Raw genomic sequence first — 8,541 nt, forward strand, 5'->3', positions numbered from 1 at the left:
GACGAAGCCCCTTCCTGCCTTAGTATATATAATAGATAATAGATGTTTTGAAAAATGAAAAAAAAAATCTTGAGGGGAATAAGGAGGAAAGAAAAATATTCAATAAACCAAATTTTCAACATCAAGATGGTTGAAAGCCGAAAATTCTCATTTGTTACTTCCACCACCTCAAATCAATTGACAATAAAACATTCGGTCATTTTAAATTTTATGTACAAATCGCTTTTAATGGTAGATGATGAATCCACGCCTCCCTTGTTTTTGTGATAATCTATTAATGATCGCTGAAATGCCATTAAATCCACCATAGAAATGTGGTTGTACCTACAATTTAATATGAGCCAAATTCTCTCCGTTAAGATTGTTTGATAAATGTTGAAGTGGCTATTTAATGGTGATGAAACCAATTTTTGGTTCAGCTGTGGAGGAAATCTTTACCCCTATTATAATTTATTCACTAAATCAAGCCATTCGATACAATCACTTAAATTGTATTATTAGTTTCTATGCATGTGTTGTGTCTAAGGTATATATATTACAAATTTGATACCAACACAGAGATAATGAGGGCTTTTGGTTCAATTGGTGCTTATTAAAAAAATGCTGCCACACTAGTGCCAAATCGGTGTTTGTGTTTATTGAGAATGAAACCATTGTTTGTCAAATAAACACTAAAAATCATAAATGTCCGGATTTATATGCATGAGGCATTTGGGAAAACATTAAATTCTTGTTTCCCCTAATGCCCAAGCATTTCTTAAAATGAAATGCTTATGTTGCATATTTTATGGGGTGCTAATTTGAGTTGTAAAGTAAAAATAGTTAAATTATTTTCAACCAAACAATAAAAACAATAAATGTTTAAAGTAAAAAAAAAATGTTTAAAGCAAAGTTTTTAAAATAAACGTTTAAAGCAATAAACACCAATGAAACCAAACATATAAAATATATTCCGATATTCATTAAATGCATAATTGTAGTGTTATAAATTTGATGGATTGCTTCGATTGGTCACATTATCCTCACGCTAAAAGGTTCAATATTGGGTTTGTTGATGAAGGCATGAAGATGAGTTCAACATAATTGAATTGTTAGAAAATCAAAAGTATGAAAAAACCCTTGAAATTTAATTAATTTCCATACCATTTTCACTATTTTGAAACTCAATGTATATAATAATCGAAAACTGATGCTACCACAAATAGCAACAAGGGTAAGCTTGATGCTACCACAAATACCTTTGAAGTGACAAACTTACCCTTGTTACTTTGTAGTAACATAAAAAACCATTGAAAAAAGTAAAAAAAAAAAAAGCATGCTTTATCACTAATGAAAAAAATACATTAGTCTTGCAATATTGGGGGTTATGTTTATTATAGATTAATTAACAAATGGGAAATTTGAAAGAAACCACGGGACTTTGTCCTCGAGCATTACAAGTAATATCTATTAACCATTTCTTGATGAGTTGGGGTGCTCTCTATTTAAATCCAAACTAGATTTCCTGCCCACAACTCTATACCCACACTCTACTTGTCGTGAATTGTAGCCACAAAATGCCATCTTGTATTGTTAGATGTGTGGTTGTAGTGTATGGTGGGTAAGGTGCGGGTATAAAAAGTGAGTAGGAACTCCAGGTTCATTTAAACTTCATCGTGCACTTTTCTTATTCCACTTAACTCCTTTACTTAACCGCGTTTGTTGGAAACTTTATAGTTTATCGATTTCCCATAATTTAGTTATAAAGGGGTGGTAACTAATCACTTAGTTATCGTTTGCAACTTATTAGGGGTTGTTCGGTAACATGAATGGTTTTGTTTTCTAAAAAATGACTACCTTATGAGTAATGATAAAATTACTTTTGCTATAAGTCCAGATTTCATCTTGTAATGGAACTTATAATTATAGACATACTGATGTGTATGTGTTTTGTGATAGAGCTAACAAGAAACCTTTTTTTATTTCTTTTAAAGGGCTACACAACTGGGGGGGTAGCCCGTCCCCCAACCCAGGTGCAGGTGGGATTTGATCCCAAGTCTCCACTACAACCAGGAGGAGACTTTACCAACCAGTTGGTTGGCACATTGCAACAAGAAAACTTATTTGTTGCTTCCTTAGCCATTTTAAGGCCCGTTTAGGAGAAAATGAGCATTGATTGAGCTGCACCAACTAAGCCTCTTTGGAAAGTCAATTTCCAAACTCAATGTAAGCATCTTTTTTTGTTGTTCAAACTTTTCACTAAAGATAACTCCATAGATTTTCATGTGGAGCCTATGTTATAAGAGTCCAGATCGATCTCCTCCCAACAAAATCCCTTCCAAATCATGTGTGGACATACCACACGACCGAGACCCACCATGCATGTGATGTGCGGGCAGAGATCATATTGGAACGAATTGGAAGAGATTTTTAATTATTCACAGAAAATCCCAACTCACCCTATAATGGCAAAAGATGTTGCATAAAAACCCTCACAAGCATACACTTAAATGCAAATGGTCGGTTTCTAGAAGTTGGCAATTGGAGGCCATATATATTCGTTATATATATAGAGACCTTAAGTTGATTGAAGAATGATATCCAATGTGTTCTTTTGTACATTTGTAGCATTGGCGCAATAAAAAAAATCATGTGATGAATGATAGTTTGAATGCAAATTGGCTAGTGCAATCTTCAAGCAATGATCTGTCATCACTATATGGACCTGTTCATTTTGATGTCCAAATGTTGGTATCATCCTTCAGTTATGTCTTGCCATCCATTATCGCTGTAGTTCTATTTATCTAATTTGGGATGATGCCCCTTTGATTTAGTGATTCTAAAGCATTTCAATTGAAGGAAATAAAAAAAAAAACTTTCGTGCTAAGTTTTATATCGATCAATAAGAACTCATTAAAATTTCACTTTTGAAGGTGTGACCAATCAAAACCATCCATGTGAGATTCAATGAATTTGCATTGGATAATGTACAATTGAGCATAAAATAATTAAGTTAATTAGAAGTTTCGAACTGCCAGGTTGCACCCCTAAGTATCAATACAATATGCCCCATATTGTATCCATATCAATGACCATGGAAGCACTAAATGCATTGATACAAAAAGGGGTGAGCGAGGAGTTTTGAAGGTTTGGTAAGGAGGTTGTTAGGAGCACTCTAAATCTATTGAAAAAAAGGAATTTAGTATTGCCCTACATCAATACACTAGTACCCAAGATTATTGTATCCACTGTGTGTGTACTTGTTTTGAATTGGATTTTTATAGGATCAATTAGGGTACATACAAGTTGAATCCGGTTAAATAGATAGATCTGGTTTCAAGATGATATTTGAATATAACTTTAACCAGAAGGAATCCCAATTTGAATCGGATCAAATCCGATTCATTTGCAACCCTAGCTACCATAATAAATGTAACTGTATATTGTATAAAAGAAATATCCTTATTGATAGTCAACTTTAAGCATAAGAGGATGGCTTGTTTAGGGACTAGGGGAATAATTTAGATCATCAAAATCATATTCACAATAGAGTTTAGGAACTATAAAAGGAATTTTTAGGGCTCTAATATGTCTTATAGACATCACCAATTATGCTTCAACCAAGATGAGATAGTTTGGTTAGAACCAATGTTTTTGAACCATCGTTGACTTTGATGGTCAGACCGTTCGGCCCAAAAACCATCAAGGCATTTGGTTCCATTTCACCCTTAACCTGTTCCTGAGCCAAAACCCATTAACTTGGTCAAAGAACCACTGACTTGGGCAGTTGAATCATCAACTTGTATGATCTGAACAACGATTCACGAGTACAATAGAGAGAGAGAGAGAGGAATGATCTTAGACTTGAGATCACTAGATCCCAGATACAACAAAGATAAGAAGAAGAAGAAGAAGAAGAAGAAGAGAAAACAATGTTGCAAAGGTTGGAGACTGGAGAGAAATCAGATATCAAATCTAAGATATGTGTTTTTGTTGTCTTTGCAGTTGTCGTTACCATCATCATTGCTGGTGAACATCAAATCCTCCTCATCCTCTTCCTTCTTCTTCCCTTCTCCTCCTCCTCCTCCTTCTTCCCTCCTTATCTACTTCCTTCATTTCTTTCTTTCTTTTCATTCATTTCCTTTTTTTTCTTTTCTCAATCTTTTTCATTTATTTAATTCTTTCCTTTTTTTTTCTTCTTTCATTCTTTCTGTCTCAGTAAAAAATCACAACCTCTCTTTTCTCATAAAAACTTAAAAGACTAAGTACCAACATTTTCCTTAATAATCCAAACCGTTTGAACCGTTTGACCCATACAGTCGAACTACTGACCCTAAAACTGGTGGCCATCGTGGTTCCATTTCTGAGTTGGTATTTAAAATCTTGGTTAGAACATCTTTACAACATGTTTTGTATTCTTTTTATATAGTATATATGAATTTATGTTTTTAATTATGAAACTACATATCCAATAAAGTTCGATGGATCTTGCTCTAATCATGGAACTCGAATTTGGTTCTCACAAAACCATCTTCATACTATCCTCACAGTCCCTTGCCTATGTGCATTAGGAATATCTCCTAATGAATTAAAAAATACAAATATAGAGATATTTCCAATACATGGTTGTAAAAAGCAATGAATACGGTTTTGTGAGGACTAAATTCAAAATTATGATCATGGCAGGTCTAATGCAAAATGTACATGAAACATTCATGCCTAGATTTTTTTTTACATGAAACGGTCGCTCTCAAACTAATTTTTGTTAATTGTCAATGCCAAATATATCAAATTCATCAAATGATTTATACTCTTAACCAAATAAAAATGTCTTCTTATAAACCATCAAATGCAGTTCAAGCGGATTAGATTAAACACAATTCCATGCCCCATTTGGCATCACTGCAAAGAATCATTTTTTGAGTGAAAAAGAGTCAAATCATTGTGGATGAAATATACAATAAAGAATTAGAGAAAGTGGAAAGATAATTTCTACCAAGCAGGTAGGGAAATTAACTTTTTGACAAATTATGTGGCCAAACTTGCCCATGAGTTAAAAGGGATAGAATGATCACATCATCATATGCATTTATCATAAATCATCTTCGCCTAGAGCGGGGCCCTATTACCCCTTGATATCTTTAGCACTCTCCCCCTTCTATACCAGAAAAAAAAGTCATTGACAACTTATTAGTCGAATATTTCAACAATGGCCTATGGCTCTGCTATTGGACTCTCAATGTTAAATAAACACTATCATGTGCTTGTTTAACCAACAAAAAAACACTATCATGAACCAACCCATCAAAATGAATATTCTACCAATCTTCTATAGGGGCGTAGTTGAGTCGAGTCAAGCCGAGTATCAAGTTGTTTGAGTTCAAATTTGACTAAAAACATAGAGCTCGAAATTCAACTCAAGCTCGATTGAGTTTCATGTATTTGTCTTAAACTTGACTCGAGTTGAAACTTGCGAGCTTGGCTCGACTTAAGCTGATTATAAATAAATTAATCTTAAAAAGTATAGATAAATTAATATTATGAATATTATAAATAAAACTATATTATGAAAATCAATTATCAATGTATTTATTTATATTATAAATAAGTTAATGTTAGAAAATTTATGTTTATTTATATTATAAATACAAATATATTTAAAAATAGTATTTTATTATGAGCTCGATTAGGCTCATGAGTCATTCAATCTTGTTATTACAAAGCTCAAACTTAGCTTGACCAAGTCAAGCTTGACTCAAACTCAATTGCTGTGAGGGCCCTCTCGTGAGTAGGCTCAGCTCACTTACACCCCTAATCTTCTCCAATGCAACCATATATAAAATAGAAAAAAAAAAGGAATATCAATTTCCTCCTTTTCCCTTTCTTTTTGTTTATTTTTTATTTCGTTATCTCCTCTTTGTCTATGGAACAATGAAAGAGGTATTTATTTTGTCCATTGTTGCAATTCCCAATCCTAAATGTAGGAGAAACTTTTATGGAATTTGTGATTTTGTTTGTTGTATATGGAGAAAAGAGATGTTTAGGGTTGTAATCGAGTCAAACCAAGTTAAGCATTGAGGCATTCAAGTTTGCTTCAATCCAAAAAACTTAGAGTTTGAAATTCGGTTTGAGCTTGACCAAGTTTTAAGTTTCATACTTGAACTTGACTTGAGATGATACTCATGAGCTACTCAACTTGGAGGTGCAACTCATGTGGGTCTCGATTTGGTATTTGGTTAAAAATTCAATGGGTTTGGCCTAAAAGCTTGGGTTTGGTGCAATGTAAAATCTTAAAATCGAGTACCCAACTTGCACCCCTACTCAAGTTACAAATACATTAATATTAAAAATATTATAAATAAAAGTTATATTATGAAACTTTATTACAATTTTATTTATTTATATTATAGGTAAACTAATATAAAATTTAATATTTATTTATGCTACAAATAAATATATATTAAAAATATATTTTATTATAAGAGTAATTGGGCTTGTGAATTGCTTGAGCATGGTATTACAAAAATGCAATATAAATAACATGTTTATAAATAAACAGATCCGATATATATAGCGGATCATATCCTTTTTGATTGGATAGGGGGTGATCCGAGAAATCGGATCCTATCCAGTCCAATAATCTGAAATAGGGATATCCGAATCTGACAAAATAGGATTGGACTTTGGATTCGATTGTCAATCCATTTGCAACCCTAGTTTGTGAGTAACTTGGCTCACTTACACCCCTAATAAATAAAATGCTAGGCATCCTCTCACCTCAGAGTCTGGATCTACTCCTCATAGAGCACGCCTCACACCAACCTCACAGCATATCCTGGTCGTACATCTGGTTGTGAGGTCGGAGTGAGAAGCATATCCCAATTCCTCACCTTAATACTTACATGATCATCATTTTCTCATATCTCACATATGTGGTTTATTTATTTTTAAGCTAAAATTATTAAAAATCATAATAATACTCTCCCAAGCATGGTTTTCAAAACCAGACAGGATTTGGAAAAATCGGGAACCAATCAAGTGACTAGTTCCGTTTTTCCCCAAAACTGGATTTTGGCAAAAAACATTGATTTGGCCAGCAAACCACTAACCCGGGCATTCGAACCGTTCAACGGTTTTGACCATTTTTTATTTTTTAAATTTTATTTAATTATTTTTCTCATAACGGGTTGATTGTTCGACTCGGGAACCGGACCCCTGACCGGTTCATTGTCCAAGTCGATTTTAATTACCTTGCTCTCAAGTCTTAATTTATTGATTTCTTCTAATAAAATCCATCATGTCTTTCTTTAGAAAATTTGTTTTGAACTCCTACATTTGTCTGGCTACAGTAGTCAATAACCTCTCCCATCATTAAATTCGTATTTTTATCTCATCTTAAATTTCGTTAGGCTGTGTTTGGTTTGAAGGAAAAAGTAGGAAAAGGAAGGAAAAGATAGGAAAACCTATACAAGATTTATAAATATTTCATTACCTTTCCCTAATTTTTCCTTTAAACCAAACATAGCATAAAAGATTTTCCATGATTTTATTGATATAGCTACTTCCTATTTATGGGAAAAAGGGGTCGCATCTTTACCGTTGACCCAATAATCGAGAATTGAGATGGCCATTCCATGTCCATTGGGTACAGAGGCATGGGATAAAACCTGTATAAGTTCATGATCTTTGCAGTAATGGTAGTGGGCCTCACATACACCTACGCAACTACAGTCGTTGGGCGAAAGACCCTATTATTTGCACATCATTTATAAGTGTTCTTAAGATTTGAACTGGATTAGAATGGCCCATGGGTCCTAGTTTTATCAGTTTAACAAGGACCCAAAAACGTCATCGTCTCCTAATTTTTATTGTCTAACTGTCTGGTTTCAGCCGAGTACATTGGTACCAAATGTTTTTCTTCCAACCTTAAAAGGCCATTGGTTCCCAATTTTCATGGTCCGACCGTCCGGTCCCTGCCTAGTCTTCCAACATTGGTACCAACTATCAAGTGTGTATGTACATGAATGTAGTATCACAGATGAATTGGACATTTGGACTCTATGGTGGTTGCAACCTTTTGCAAGTAACTTAACCCTCATGTTTGGAGACCAGATCTGCTCCTCACACATGATGCTTCACACCAATCTCACAAGTACATCCCACTATACATTGAAAACATTTTCCACACTTATATATTATTATTTATGGGAGATGTTTCCAATGCACAGTCGAATGTGCTTGTGAGGTTGTTGTGAGGCATCCTGTGTGAGGATTAGATCCCAATTCCCATATTTGACAAGAAGGGGATCTGCTCCTCATACGGGTACCTCACATGCACATCCACCTTGCATTGGGAACATCTCCCGTGAATATAATTCATAAATACGGAAAATGTTCCTAATGCATGGTATGATGTGTGTGTGAGGCGCGAGTGAGGCGCCCTGTGAGAGGAGCCCTTTTAATAAGAAAGTTGATTTATTATTAAATGATACTTTCCCATGATCCTACACAATATTTTCAGCGCACCTTCCATATGAATCGTCATTTTTTCAGTTGACACTG

This window comes from Nelumbo lutea, chromosome 1 (genome assembly GCF_056320005.1).
Source record: "Nelumbo lutea isolate HS-2025 chromosome 1, American lotus-T2T, whole genome shotgun sequence".
Lineage (NCBI taxonomy): Eukaryota > Viridiplantae > Streptophyta > Magnoliopsida > Proteales > Nelumbonaceae > Nelumbo > Nelumbo lutea.